Source organism: Grus americana, chromosome 2, assembly GCF_028858705.1.
Source record: "Grus americana isolate bGruAme1 chromosome 2, bGruAme1.mat, whole genome shotgun sequence".
Lineage (NCBI taxonomy): Eukaryota > Metazoa > Chordata > Aves > Gruiformes > Gruidae > Grus > Grus americana.
In genome coordinates this window covers 78,990,960-79,003,916 of record NC_072853.1, presented here as the reverse complement: position 1 = coordinate 79,003,916, position 12,957 = coordinate 78,990,960, and the positions used below count along the sequence as shown (strand labels likewise).

The window sequence follows — 12,957 nt, the reverse complement described above, 5'->3', positions numbered from 1 at the left end:
TTTGTTATGGATTAAATCTGCTCTGAGGATGACATGGATGGAGCCCTCTGTTTTTTCCCCTTTAAGTTAGGTGTTGATAAACAAAATAAAATGCTGCCCCTATTTACTAAGCTTTGCTTTTTTTTGTCACCTTTGTGTGCTTTCGGTCTCATGGATTGCGTCCCTCCTCGGTAAATTTACCACACAATAACATCATCTACTTAGAAGTTCTGTGCCACCAGACACTGGGAGATTAAAATGCTCATCAGATCTATGTGTGTGAATTGTATTATTTATGTCGATCTGGAAACTGTATTTATTGGTATACTTTCTGGATGCTGATTGTGTCGTGCTGCCAAAGGAAAATAATCCTCTCTGCCATATATTGTGTTTTTTTGGATTTAAGCAGGTTTTACGAAGTTTCTATCAGGTTACAGTGCTATGGGTATGTGTAGAATAGATGCTAAAAAAGATGTGTGAGCAGGATAAAAGGAAGGTTGAGAAGAGTGGTCAGGAAGTAGCAGGGTGTTAGGAGATGGGTTTGGAGTGAGTTCAGAGCAAAGAGGCTGATCAGGATGTGTGGGAAACGGATACGTAGTTCTCAGTTGTAAGATGCGGAAGGCTGGTATTAATTTGTTGGGAGGAATGTGATGAAGAATGAGACTCGGATAACTGTCTGAAGGTTTGAAAGCGATCTTTGATGTATTGTGAAATATGTGGCCAGCGACATTTTCTAAAACCAAGGATGGCGTGCTGTCAGCTCCGCTTTACGTGAGGACTTCTAATTTTTTTTCTTTTTTTCTTTCTGTACTCTGTGGTGACGATAGCAGCAGACAACGTTAGGACGATGGCATGCACCGGGAAGGTGATGCAGACGTGCTGCAAATGGCCCCTGAGGCTGCAGTGTGGCCCTGCAGAGGCGCAGGGAGCCGTATGGCGGCCAGCCCCCGGGCTACCCGCGTCGCGGGGGCCAGGAGCCCGCGGGCACTTCACAGCGAGCCAGCGGTATTAGCTCCATAAATAGCTCTGAGGCACGGTCCTGTTGCATCACTTTAAAAGGAATTAAAGCGATCATCAGGTCATGCCCAGAGTGAGAGTCCCTCCGGTACTCCTCGGGCAGCGGTTTCCCTTCAGCTTTGCCAAAGCGCTTCTCCGGGTACGAACCAGCCGGCTTCTCTCCGTGGCTTCTGCGGTAGTTGTCTCTGTCACTGAGTGCGCGTGGAGCGCAAAGGTAGCCGTATACTCACTCACAGATATTGTGACATCATATTTTCTATTGCAAGAACACTAAACTCAAATCATTATGGGGCACCTGACATTTAAATAAAGAAACAAAATGCCTCAGCCTTGATAATTCAACTCGCTGCATTCACGCTCATCGTCTTCATTGTACGAGAGAGGGAAGGAAAACTTGCCCCGACATGAAGTGCCAAGTGCAGGTTGAAACCAGGGTGCAGGAGGCATCCTTGAGGGATGCTGGACTTGCAGTTTGCAGAAATCGTAGTTGGATTGGTAGGTAGAGCGCAAAGTAGAACAGCAAATTTGCAAATGCTTGCTGAGACTTTTGCCTGGCGACTGCAGTTGCTGCTGGCCTCTTTGAAACATACAGAAGCATGCTTGCTGTACCGTGGTGATTAGAAAATATTAATTTCATTGCACGCGAAAATCCCTAATGAAAGGTTGACCATTTTCTGCCACTGTTAATTTCTTAACTTTTTGCAAATGTAATTGCTGCTATGATTACAGAATGCCAAACTGAATTTGGGGACATATGCAATATTCTTTTACCACTAGTCTAGTCAAATAATTTTTAATGAGACAAAGAGCTAGTTGAACACCCAAATTGGTTTGTTTACTCCAGTAGTTTAACTGCATTAAAATCAAAGAGCTTGCATGGGCAGGGGGTAATCTGTGTCATTGCTGGATGCCATTAATCACCCCTTTGACTGAGGGCAGCAGTTTTGAAAAGTGACTTATAGATGATTGAATAACTTTACTGTCTACACCATTAATGGTTCCCAGCAGGCTGCTGGTGTGCAATCCCAAACATCTGTGCGTTTGAAAGTTTCCACTTCCCCAAACAGACACATATTTTATGAAAAGGAACAGAAAGAAAAAGGAGAATGTTTTTGCATGAGTGGCCTTTTGGAAAAGGAGCTAACTGGAAATGTTTCTGCTTCAAGTCTTGTATGTGATAATATCATCTGAGTTTATCTTTATGCTCTTGATGGCATTAGAAGATTTTTTTTCTTTTTAAAATTTGTTTTCATTGTTTTGGCTCTATGGGATCTTTTTGACATTTGATATCCAGTAGGGAAAGGAACTGTATTCTGCTTGCCAAATAACTCATGATTGTTTGTGTTTTAACAGTGCGTTTAAAGTAAATGTAGCCACTTGCCCATAGATGCTGCAGAGTGTGCATTACTTATTCAAAGCTGATGGTTCCAGCTCTTTTGGAAACCAGCTTAACAGAACAGAGAACAAAAAATGTTTCTTCAGGCTATCCTACTACTCCTAAATTGGTCTTTTAGACAAGGATGTAAATACATAGGGAAAGAATGCTGGGCAGTGCTTCCCCTCTGTATTGCCAGTATTTCCCAGTGCCGCTTTGGTTGCGCCCCATGCCCCAGGTGGGTGCTGCCTATTTGTTGTCACCAGCACAGAATCACCGAGTGTAGGTTGGTTGGGACTGGTGGAGATTGTCTGGTCAACCACCCGTGTTCAACCCATGTTTGTTTTCATTTAGCCTCTTCTAGCGCATTTCATGAAGTAAGTCAACTTTAGAAACTTTGTATTCTTGCAGACTTTTAGTACTTGTCCTACATATCCTGTAGAGAATTAATCCAAGACTAACATCTTGAAAGCGTGAGATCGATAGTTTCACAATTCACTTTTCACCGTTCTTGCAGTGAAAAGACCTCAGCTAAGAGGACTTGGTAGGTATAAAAAAATAACGGAAAGAAAAAAATCCAACCCAACAAGGAAGAATGCCTCCTTCATCGGTCAAAGATAATTGATTCTGTACTGAAGACAAGTTTTATGTTATCTATGGGCAAGGATATGACAGGCTTAATCAGTTTCATGAAGCAGTCAAAATTTACTGTGTAATTGAAAGGTGAAGGGTTTGTGTCCATTAATCAGATTGGTACTGGGGTAAGATAAAGATATCCTTGAGTCAGAAGTCTAACAGTTAATAATGAAAAGGAGAGTGAGATGAATTGTGTATGTTTTCTAACAGCTATGCAGAATGGGACTCCTACGTAAGTACCTGTTCCTCCAGAATACGTTAAAAAAAAAAAAAAGTTGATGTATAGTGGGACAATAGGACGTCTAAAGTTTCTGTTAAATACCTCTTTGATGAAGCTAACTATGATCTTAAAAGGCTGTGCTTCTTTTCTTACTTCAGCATTGTTACTGGGGGTGGGAAATGTAACATGGATTCAGAGTTTCCACCTCACTATCAAGTGGGGAGAGGGATTTTTCATACTGTCTCAAATAACTTGTCCAGCTTCTTAGATGAGACACCCCTTGTCTTTAATTTGCCACCTAAGAGGTCTTGTGTCCCTGAAAGTCCTCCTAATCAGGTCTTTGTGAGATTTTCTGAACTGTTTGACTTCTGTGGCCTGTGGTTTAAATGTAAGGAAATGTACTCGTCCATGGTGTCTTGGACTGAGCCACCCAGGGGGTGATGCCCAGTTCTGACCAGAATACATGAGTTCTCAACTCCTCAAATGTATCCTGGCTTGTCATCTGAACTGGACACTTCTGTTGTTGGTAAGGAAATGGTGAAAAAAATCATGACTGGCAGAGGGATCATGGTATGCCTTCCCCCCCTCCCCCACCCCGCCACTAACCTCATACGTTTCATCTGTACGTGTGTTATATTACCTGGTTCCTTTTCTTTAGATACAGAAAATTACTTTGTGATTAAAAGCAATTCCACACTAAGACAGACATATCTCACGTACAAATCCTTTCCTGCAGAATTCCTGTAGCCAGAGGATTTTGAGCATCTACAGTAGTGGCGAGGTGGCAAGGGTTGCTTACAAAATCCCTGTGCCAAAAGTGGATTTCATGTTTGGCCATACTGATGGTCCTGATCCTGTTAAATGCCTTCCACTACCCTATTTGTATACGTACATATTTGTAATAAGCAAGACAGGGTCTTTGTATGTCAAGACCAGGAAAATGGAGTTTTCATCCCATCTAGGGAGAATCGATAACAGGAGGATCATTAGCTACTGGCACTTGTCCTGGAACAAAAACTGCAGATGCTATAAAAAGAATGTGGCTGTAGATTAAACCTCTTTTTAGCATGAGCATCCAGTAGATCATCAGGAGGACAGAGCATAAATCACATTTAAGTTTTAGAATGCTTTTCCTTATAAAACAAAGGAAATTAAGAAATCTTATTTGTCCTGTGTGATTTTTTTTCTCTCCCCACCCCCCACCTCCTCTAGTGCTTATGTCAGATTATTCAGATGCAAATAGTTTGTAAATAGAATTTATCTTTAAGATTCATAGTTTCATTTCTTCTTTTTTTTTCATTATTGGTGACTGAAACTTGGTTACTTACCCGTTCTTTCTCTGCTGCAACCGTCAATACTGGTGCCCAGTTCTGCTGGTGGATGTAGTGATACAAAGGTGGGTTCCAACCACCAGTGTTTTCTGTAGGCAGTCGGCGAACGGTGATACCTACTAATCATAACAAACGGAGGGTAGTTCTGTGCAGACACTGGTAGACAGGCAGCGTTGGATACTGCATTCACTCCTCACTTGCGCACATACAGTTGCTGTTTTATGTCAGCTCTGAGCTTTTCTAGTGAAATGTCTCACTGCAGCCTCCGAGCAGCCGTGCTCTCGGGGGGTGGGTAGGTTTCCCTGCGCCAGCCCCAACGTGTCCTGCACGGCGTGCTCCGGCTGTACCTCCTGCGGCGTCTCCGTGGGAGTCGGACCTTGTGGCTCAGCTACGGGAAACCATCGGGATCGTCGCAGAAATGGGAGACTGCAGTAAGTGAAGTACGCTCTACTCCGACCTACAGATTCGGTCTCGTAGGTGCTCTGTTTTGGAACTTGCGTCTTTAGAGACCATGATAACTAAAGCTAAACAAAGCCAAGCAGCCTTTACAAGAGGTAATAAAAATAAACAAGCACGTACATTTCTCTTCGTAGATATCTTCATTACTCTAATGGTTTTGAACTGGGGCTGTAATCTAATCCTCTGAAGCGTCAGCCTCCTTTGTTTATACTTGGCTTCTCTTCTGAATTATGGAGTCCCACCCTCTCTCATGCTTGCAGCAAAGTTGGTTTGGTTGGGTTTTGTTTTTTTTTCCCCCCTGTCCTAACAGGGAAATCAGAAAGCATGATCTTATGTTGTGCTCTTGCCTAAGTTTCTTCTACTTCTACCTTTGTTGACACCAAGTGTTAATAAGAAAATTTCATTCTCCTGTTTTTGTAGAGAATTTTCTAGCTGAAAACTGGATTCCTGGAGAGCATGGGGATAAATAGCAAGTGTGAGCAAAACCAAGCCTGGATATTTAAAAAAAAATCCCCCCAAATTCATACCTTCACTAATTGCTAAACAATCCTAACTACCTGTAGATTGAGGTGCTCTAACTTTGTGGCAACATGCTTACAGTGTTACCAACCCCCTGTCTTTGCTTCTTGTCTGGCTTAGATGTGGCAGCAAAAGCTGTTTGCAGTCTTGCACCATGGCATGGAAGTGGCCTGACTTCAACAGCTTTTACATATCTCTGCAAAATTCTACATTACAGTGATATTTTTAAAACAGGAGCTTCATGTTGGTACACGAGCCAGCTTCTGATACAGCAAAGTGCTGGGAGGAACGTTTTGTTCTTCCAAAGGACTGTTTCCAGGACTCATTGAAGATTAAGGCACTAGTTAGTGATTTTTAAGAATAATGAGTTAGTAAGAGTTGCCTTGTAATAAAATACAATCAACTCTGTGAGATAAAGACAGTAGTTTTGTGTTTATTTGGAAATGACAACAAATTTTGTATACTTATTCATTAGTATTGTATTTGTTTTGAGTACTTTTGGTCTTATTCTGAAATACTTGCATATGCAGTTATTTTTCAGAAACTCCATTGGAGTTTTTGTGTGCAGTACATGTACAATATCGCTCTGAAGAGTGTAGGTGTTCTGAAATTATTACAAGACTATTTTATGCTTTTCATCTTCAGATGTGAACTTTTAGTGCTGAGTATTAAATACCAGTATTTGTACTGAAAGCAAAGTATATGGTTGGTCAATAAGTTAAGGAATTATGGAAGGAGTTTTGGATGGTCTGAGTTCACATGTCTTACAAAGTTAACATGAGTATCTTTATATGAAGAAAATGGATATTTCTGTCTACTGAAGGAAAAAGAGTAATTTCTAATCAAAACTACAATGGGATAAATTAATTTATAAATTGGGCAGACTTATTTTGCTATAGGTCAATTATTTGTGAAGCTACGTCACATATAAAAGTACAACTTTCCTAGGTGTATTAGTATAAAATAGCACTAGGGATGTCTCCAATGTTCGGTTCACCCTTACTGACACAGAAGTCTGGGCTGGAAACTATTCAATAATAACAGTATCCAGGTTTTTGGGTTTGTGGTTTTTTTTTTTTTTTTTTTTTTTTTTTTGCTGGTACAATTGGCACAAAAATCACACAGAATATTCAACAGGGAAGGGTAACATTGTTCTGGAACCTAAATATTCTGGTACCTTAAAATTAATGCTTCGCTTTCAGCGTCATGTGTGGGGAGGTCCATCTCACAGCATGCGTGGGTGTCTAGGGAAGGCTGGCCCACCTGCCACGTGAGCCAGCGACGCAGAGTGATCTGCACTTGGGATGCAAGGTCCTGTGCAGATCCGCTCGGTGTTACAGCCACCATCGCTCGGCTGTTGTGTAGCAAAGGGGCTGGTGGTCGGAGCCCTTCTGAGTCCCGGCTTTCGGGCTTATGCACAGAGATGTCAATGCGAGTTTCCTGGCACAAAAGTAGTGACTCTTTCTGGCAATGCTTTAAGCACTTTTTGATTTCCGTCATGTAAATTGTGTGTGAGCTGCAGAACAAGGTCAGCTGCAGTGTAAAAATGGAAAAATTAGAGTGAGATTAATATTTTCTGCTTTGGTAAAGAACAGGTGGTGGAAATGACACACCTAGCTATTTTGTGCTCTTCAGAATTGTGCTGTTATCATCTGGCTTGCATTAGAAACTGTGAATGATATTGGTAAAAGAAGTGAATAGGAGAAACCAGCATCAAAGCTAACTACTTCCCCATATTTTAAGGTAGAGATGAAAAGTCCGCTGACCTTTTTCATGCTTGCAAGCATAATTACAGCTTGAATAGTATCCTTATAGAAAACAGATTTTCAGCCTTGGGATACTTGGGATTGTGGAAGATAGGCTTTCAGAATAAAAACAACATGCTCAAGCATTTTTTCAGTTTTTCTAGGAATATACAGTAATTATTTCTTAGTTTCAAGACTTTGGAATAAATCAGGTAAAACAGTGAGTTGAAAAACTCTCTCTCTTCTGCCCTGACCAATGGGTTGTTGTCTGCTCTTCATATTCAGCTGTATACAAGGGAAGATGTCAAGAGAAGCCTTTCTTTTTCCCCAAAAGCTTTGAAGGGTGCTGTTCTTTAGTTCTGAGTGGGCTAGAAAAAGAGTATTGCTCAGCTTCAAGCCTTGGCTCCGATCTCTTTCAGCATGTATGGAAATACTCCCCAGCTTCAGGGAACAGACATGTGAAATCTGTGAGATAAAGGCTGCTTTTTAACAAACGTAGTCTTAGTATTGGTTTGTGCACTTATTAACTTATGTTTTAATTATAAGTTCTTTGCTAGCAACAAAGTACTTTGCTAAACAAATTATAAGCTAATGTAGGCTTTCTTTTTTTTTTTTTTTGCAACAAGGCATCTATGATTCTCTTATTTATTTTGAAATCAAATACCATCTGCGTTCTTTATTATGATACTGTAGTTTTAGCTGTTAGCACTACATTGCTAGAGCTGTACCACATATGTTAATAATTTCTTTACTAGTTGGCATTGACCTCTTCTTCCATGCTGTTAGTTCTGAAATTTGGGGCTCTGTTTCTTACTTCTAAGTTATTGATCCCTCAACCATGAAATATGTTTCAGGTTGTTTCGATGCTATGTATATGTAAGCTTAGAATGTTTTAAACCCAGCACTGCCATGTGTGTTGATTTATTTATATATTATTTAAATACAGCACAACTTATCTGAGAGAGTGCAACTCATTGAAATGCAGAAGACGTTTGCAATGTCTCCTGCACTCTCTTTTGGGGAGTTACCTCTTCTTGAATAATTACTGTGCGTTCATACTTTGCAATCCTTACACACGTAACTTCTGGATGAATAGGTTTATTTTTCAGTCAGAGTCCTTTGTTCGCTGGACTTACCTGAGAGAGAGTGTATGTGGCTCTTTGAAGAAAAAGAGGATGTCTCATGGATTATCCGCCAGTGGCTTCCTCTGACCAAGAAAGAAGTGATATTGAATATGGAGAGTGACAATCTTCTGTGTTCTAGTCTGACTTGACTATGGTGAAGTCAGTTGGAGCTAATTGTATTAGCGTAATTCAGCCCTCTTACCTTCCTGCAGAGTCATCTGTCTCTACTTTTCTGACCAGCTCAGATGAATTTGTATCTGACCTGTTCACTCACACTACTATAATGCTGAAGATTATGGCAATTTAAGGGCGCTCCCAGAACTACCCTGTTTCTATGTTGTTTAGTCCTGCTGCATTGAATGCATTCTGGTATTTAAAACAAACAAACAAAAACTTTGTATGCTCTGAAGCACAGAGGAACTACTTTTTCCTCGGTGTTCTGTTGTGCATCTCGTTATCATGTTCTGAATGTGCCCACACAACACTTAAAGGCAGAAGTAAGCTTGTTCTGTTTGTGGTTCAAGCTGGCTGGCTGAGCGCCAGCTCCCATCTGAACGCAATACAACTTTGCAGTGCCAGACTTAAGTTAACACGACTCTACTGTGTCTACAAGTTGTATTTTTTTTCCTGTGGGTTTGTTGGACAGCTTGGAGATCATGAGGTATAAGCCATTCTGCAAAAGATGACATAGCTATGCTCTTTGTCACATGTGTCTTTTGTTTCTTTGGCAAGCAATGAATTGAGATTCTTGGTTAGAAACTTAAAGCCTGTTCACTTTTTCTCCTCTACCTACACGCCCAAACTCATTTGCTGTTTGGAACTTTTAACAATATTTAATGCTGCTTTTTTTTGTGTGTGTATGTGTGTTCAGTTGCTGGTTTTGTTACTGCAGCACTTAAAAAAAAGTGGTATGGAAAAAACCCAAAGTTGAGAATTTGCAAGTTAGAAAATTTTTAGTTGACTTTAAAACTGGAAAATCTAACCGAGAGGTTTTATAGCTGCATCAAGATAGTTTAATTTGCATCTCACTTGCAAGCTAGGCACCCAGAAAACAAGGGAGGTGCCTGTGGGAAGTTAGCATACGTGACTTATTAATCATAGCTGAGTAAAGGGATAGTGCTGCCCCAAGCTTTGACTGGAAACCTCGGCTCCATCGTTCTCTCCTCTATAACCCTCAGTTTTATCAAAGTGAGAGCCTACCTGTAGATGACATCTCCCTCCCTCAGCCTCTCCAGCTGTAGAGAAGCGTGGAACAGAAGCAGGCCTGAACATGGGCGATGTTGGAAAAAGACAGGGCAGCAGCAACAGACTGGTGAGTGAAACTCAAGCACCTTCCAGTACTGGCTGATGAGCCCAAGCACGTAACGCAACCCGGTCCGAGCATCAGGTGACAGACCAGTGGTGGCTGAGTAACGAGGAGTGGAAGCAGGAATCTGAAGTACTTGTGGTCAGCTTGAGCTCTGCAAGGGTCACCGTTCAAACATGCTTTCTTGCCCTGCAAGAAATTTTTGGGTCCGTTGATTGGCTGCGCTGTTTCCATGTTTATCGCAAAGGACCACTTGTGGCAGGAACTTAATTGGTGGCAGGCCACCAAATTCTTTTGACCCTTCAAATGAGATAGCAAAAGAAGCTAAAGTGACATTTTTTTGTACTCCCCCCCCCCCCCCCCGCCCCCTCTAAGGGAGTCATGATATTCTTCAGAATACAAACAGAATTCATTTTTATCAGCAACACTATATCTCTCTGCTAGTTTCAGAAGCTTGGAAGTGATCTTTATCAGAAATTAAAGGTCAATCCTTTTGAAAGAAGGGGTGATGAAGTCACGAGGGTGCAGGCATTAATCAGACCTGCTTACTGTCAAACAGGTTCTGTGTTCCCTGGATAATCGGAAACCTTGGCTGCTGCTTTGTCATTTAGAAAAGCTAGCATGCATTTACAGCTATAGAGGAGAGAAGCCATTTTTTTTCTAAAGATGCCTCTAGATAGCTCTGGTAACTTCTACACGTCTGTTGGCTGGGGCTGAAAACCACAGATTAATGGGCAATGTTCTCTGTAGCAAGGAAATCTGATCCCAGTGGCAAGATTAAAGTGCAACCTGCTCCTTTTTAGCACTAGACCTTTATTTCAATATTTATAGAAATTTCGTTGAAGGGCTTGACCTGGTCAGCCATTAAAATGTAGGTTTTTAACACTTGCTCCAAAACCTGGTAACAGTTTCTTTTTCTGAATGTCCAAGGCTGTGATTTACAGCCCCTCCTCTCCTGCCCTGGGTGGCACTGTCAGAACCTGCGACTGCTCCAGCACGTGGATGGGTTGGCAGGTGTGATCGCAGTGCTTGGACTGTGTCTTTTGATTCCATGAGAGTCTCTTGTCTATCAAAGGTGGTGCTGACCATGAGTTTCATGATCTAAAAATATTTGTTTTGGGTGGATGGCTGCAACCTTAGCACCTTTAATCCTGGATTTTGAAAGGTGTTTTAATATTGTTATTGTTTATTTTAAAGAAATCCTTACCTGAGAGGTTGGTATCTAGTCATTCTTTTAATTGGTTACTTAAATTTAACAGTTTAATTACTTGAGCTTCCATTTTTTTTATTTTTAATTTTCGTATTTGTTTAAACTTTTAAATTTCTCTTGTCATTGTTGTGGGAGGAGGAATAGAGCTGATGTGCATGCAGGATTGGCCTTTTGCTATCTTTGGTTTAAAACTGTGTACATAAGAACTTGGGAGAGTTTCAGATTTAGCAGTTTGTTCTGCTTGGTTGGAAGGTCTGATGGTGGCCATGATAATGAAATATATAACTTCTGCTCTTCACGTTGAGGAAGCATATGAGCTATGGATTTTGATTCTTCAGCTTTAATTGGGACTGGATGAGGGGGTAAGGAAATCGAAGATTACCTTTTCCTGCACTGTTGTTTTCCTCTCATTCATCTTTGTGACTAATTTTTTCAAACCTTTGTGCACATAGCAGTACCAAGACCAAGTTTTCAGTGATCCTGACTTTGCTGCTGCTTTGTAACTGAAGTTTTACATTTTTTGATTCAAACTTCTTTAAAGGTTCTTATGGGTGAAAGTGTTTATTAATCTTTCAGAATTTGAGGAATTCTGGAGTTTGGGGTTTTTTTTTTTTTTTTTTGGTAGCTTAAATGTAATGAGTGTTGCCAGCTGTTGCAGACCTGTAGAACTTGGTGTGTCTCTTTTATTGGAGATTATGGAATGCATTTTATGGGTGGGAAAGAGAGGAAGCAGCAGGGGAGTGCATTTTTCCTGCCACCTGGAAGGTGGAAATATGTGCTATTCCCCAATTCAGAGGACCTCATTGCCACTATTCTTCACCTGATATTTTAATGTAGGATTGACACAGGGCTCTGTTACCATTCTTCATCTACTGTTTTTAATAATTGCGGGGCCAACGCCTCAGTCTGATTTGGAAGCCTTCATCAGAAATTGGCAGTTATGGGAGGGATGCTCCTTCCCGTCTGTCTGCCGAGGGCTTGTCCTCACACATACCTCTGGCGTACAGTTTGACAGGTTTGATGCTGGATTGGAACGGGCCTGTCTATCGCAGACCTGGATTTGCTCTGTCTGTCTATGACACTTCAAATTTGTATTTACTTTCCAAAGTACTCAGCGTCAGATTTTGATCAAAAATCAATCTGAATTTCTGTTTAAGACATGTAGCTTACATTTGTGCCACCTCTAGTCTCTAAGCTTTACGAGAAGCCTCAAAACTTACAAATTTCCTTAGGTCATTTTTTTATTAGCAATTATTTATTATTGGTAGTAGTATTTTATTCAAAATTTTAAGCTCTGCAAAGAGTAAAGGACAATACAGGTACAAGAGAAAATGCCTGTGATACAATTGTACAAAATGTAGTTGATTATGTGACTACTAAATGAAACCAAAGGAAAATGTGAAAAGAAAGAGTAGGTACAGAACACTGACAGGAAGCTAACTTATCAGGGTGGAAAATCATGCATAACTTTAGAGAATGTTTTAAGGAGGGTTTTGGAGTATCTGCAGAATGAACTTGAATGTATTCTGTGCCAGAGGAATGTTTTCCTGGTAGCAGGTAATTTTTTTTGTCATCCTGACTGATTTTTTTTTTTTTATCATCTTAATCTAGATAGGGTTAAAAATAAGTCACAAAAACCTCTTCACTACATTGTTTTCAATCTGTTTTTTCTGAGACTGTCTGTTGACAGTCCTGTCTTATCTTGGTTTTGAAACCCTGATGTTTTCTAGTCATATGATTGAACTAAATAATATATTTAGTCTTACTGCAAGGTTTAGGATCATAGGAGAAGTTTACAAGAGGACAGTTTTTCAATGTTACAGGTGACTTTTGTACTTGTGAAACTCTTTTTTTTTTTTTTTCCTCACTTCTCTGTGTCTCTGTGCAAAAAGTGTATAAATCCCACCTTTATTACATATTTGTTTTTAATCCACCAGGCCTGTCATATGCATTAGAAGAAAGGCATTGTGTGGGTTTGTGTGAAAAGTGTGTGATATGGGTCATTATCAATGATTAGATCTATTGTGCAGACCACC

General features: G+C 40.6%; 1 protein-coding gene and 1 long non-coding RNA gene across 18 annotated transcripts in view; one reads left to right on the top strand and one right to left on the bottom strand.

Moving 5' to 3' along the window:
* SEMA5A (semaphorin 5A) overlaps positions 1–12,957 on the top strand; it is a 356,558-nt gene that overhangs the window by 19,047 nt on the left and 324,554 nt on the right. Inside the window, exon 1 of one of the 17 annotated variants that reach the window (XM_054816283.1) lies at positions 4,855–4,989. The exons of the other annotated variants lie outside the window; for them this stretch is intronic. The gene's annotated coding sequence lies outside the window, so the exon portion shown is untranslated. Of the gene's footprint in view, positions 1–4,854; positions 4,990–12,957 lie in introns of those variants that run through there. 17 annotated transcript variants of the gene reach the window in all.
* LOC129202767 (uncharacterized) lies at positions 6,687–9,702 on the bottom strand. The gene is made up of 3 exons (XR_008575827.1): positions 9,606–9,702; positions 8,418–8,488; positions 6,687–7,069 (listed from the first exon to the last, which is right to left on the bottom strand). It is a non-coding gene; the product is annotated as an uncharacterized LOC129202767 (long non-coding RNA).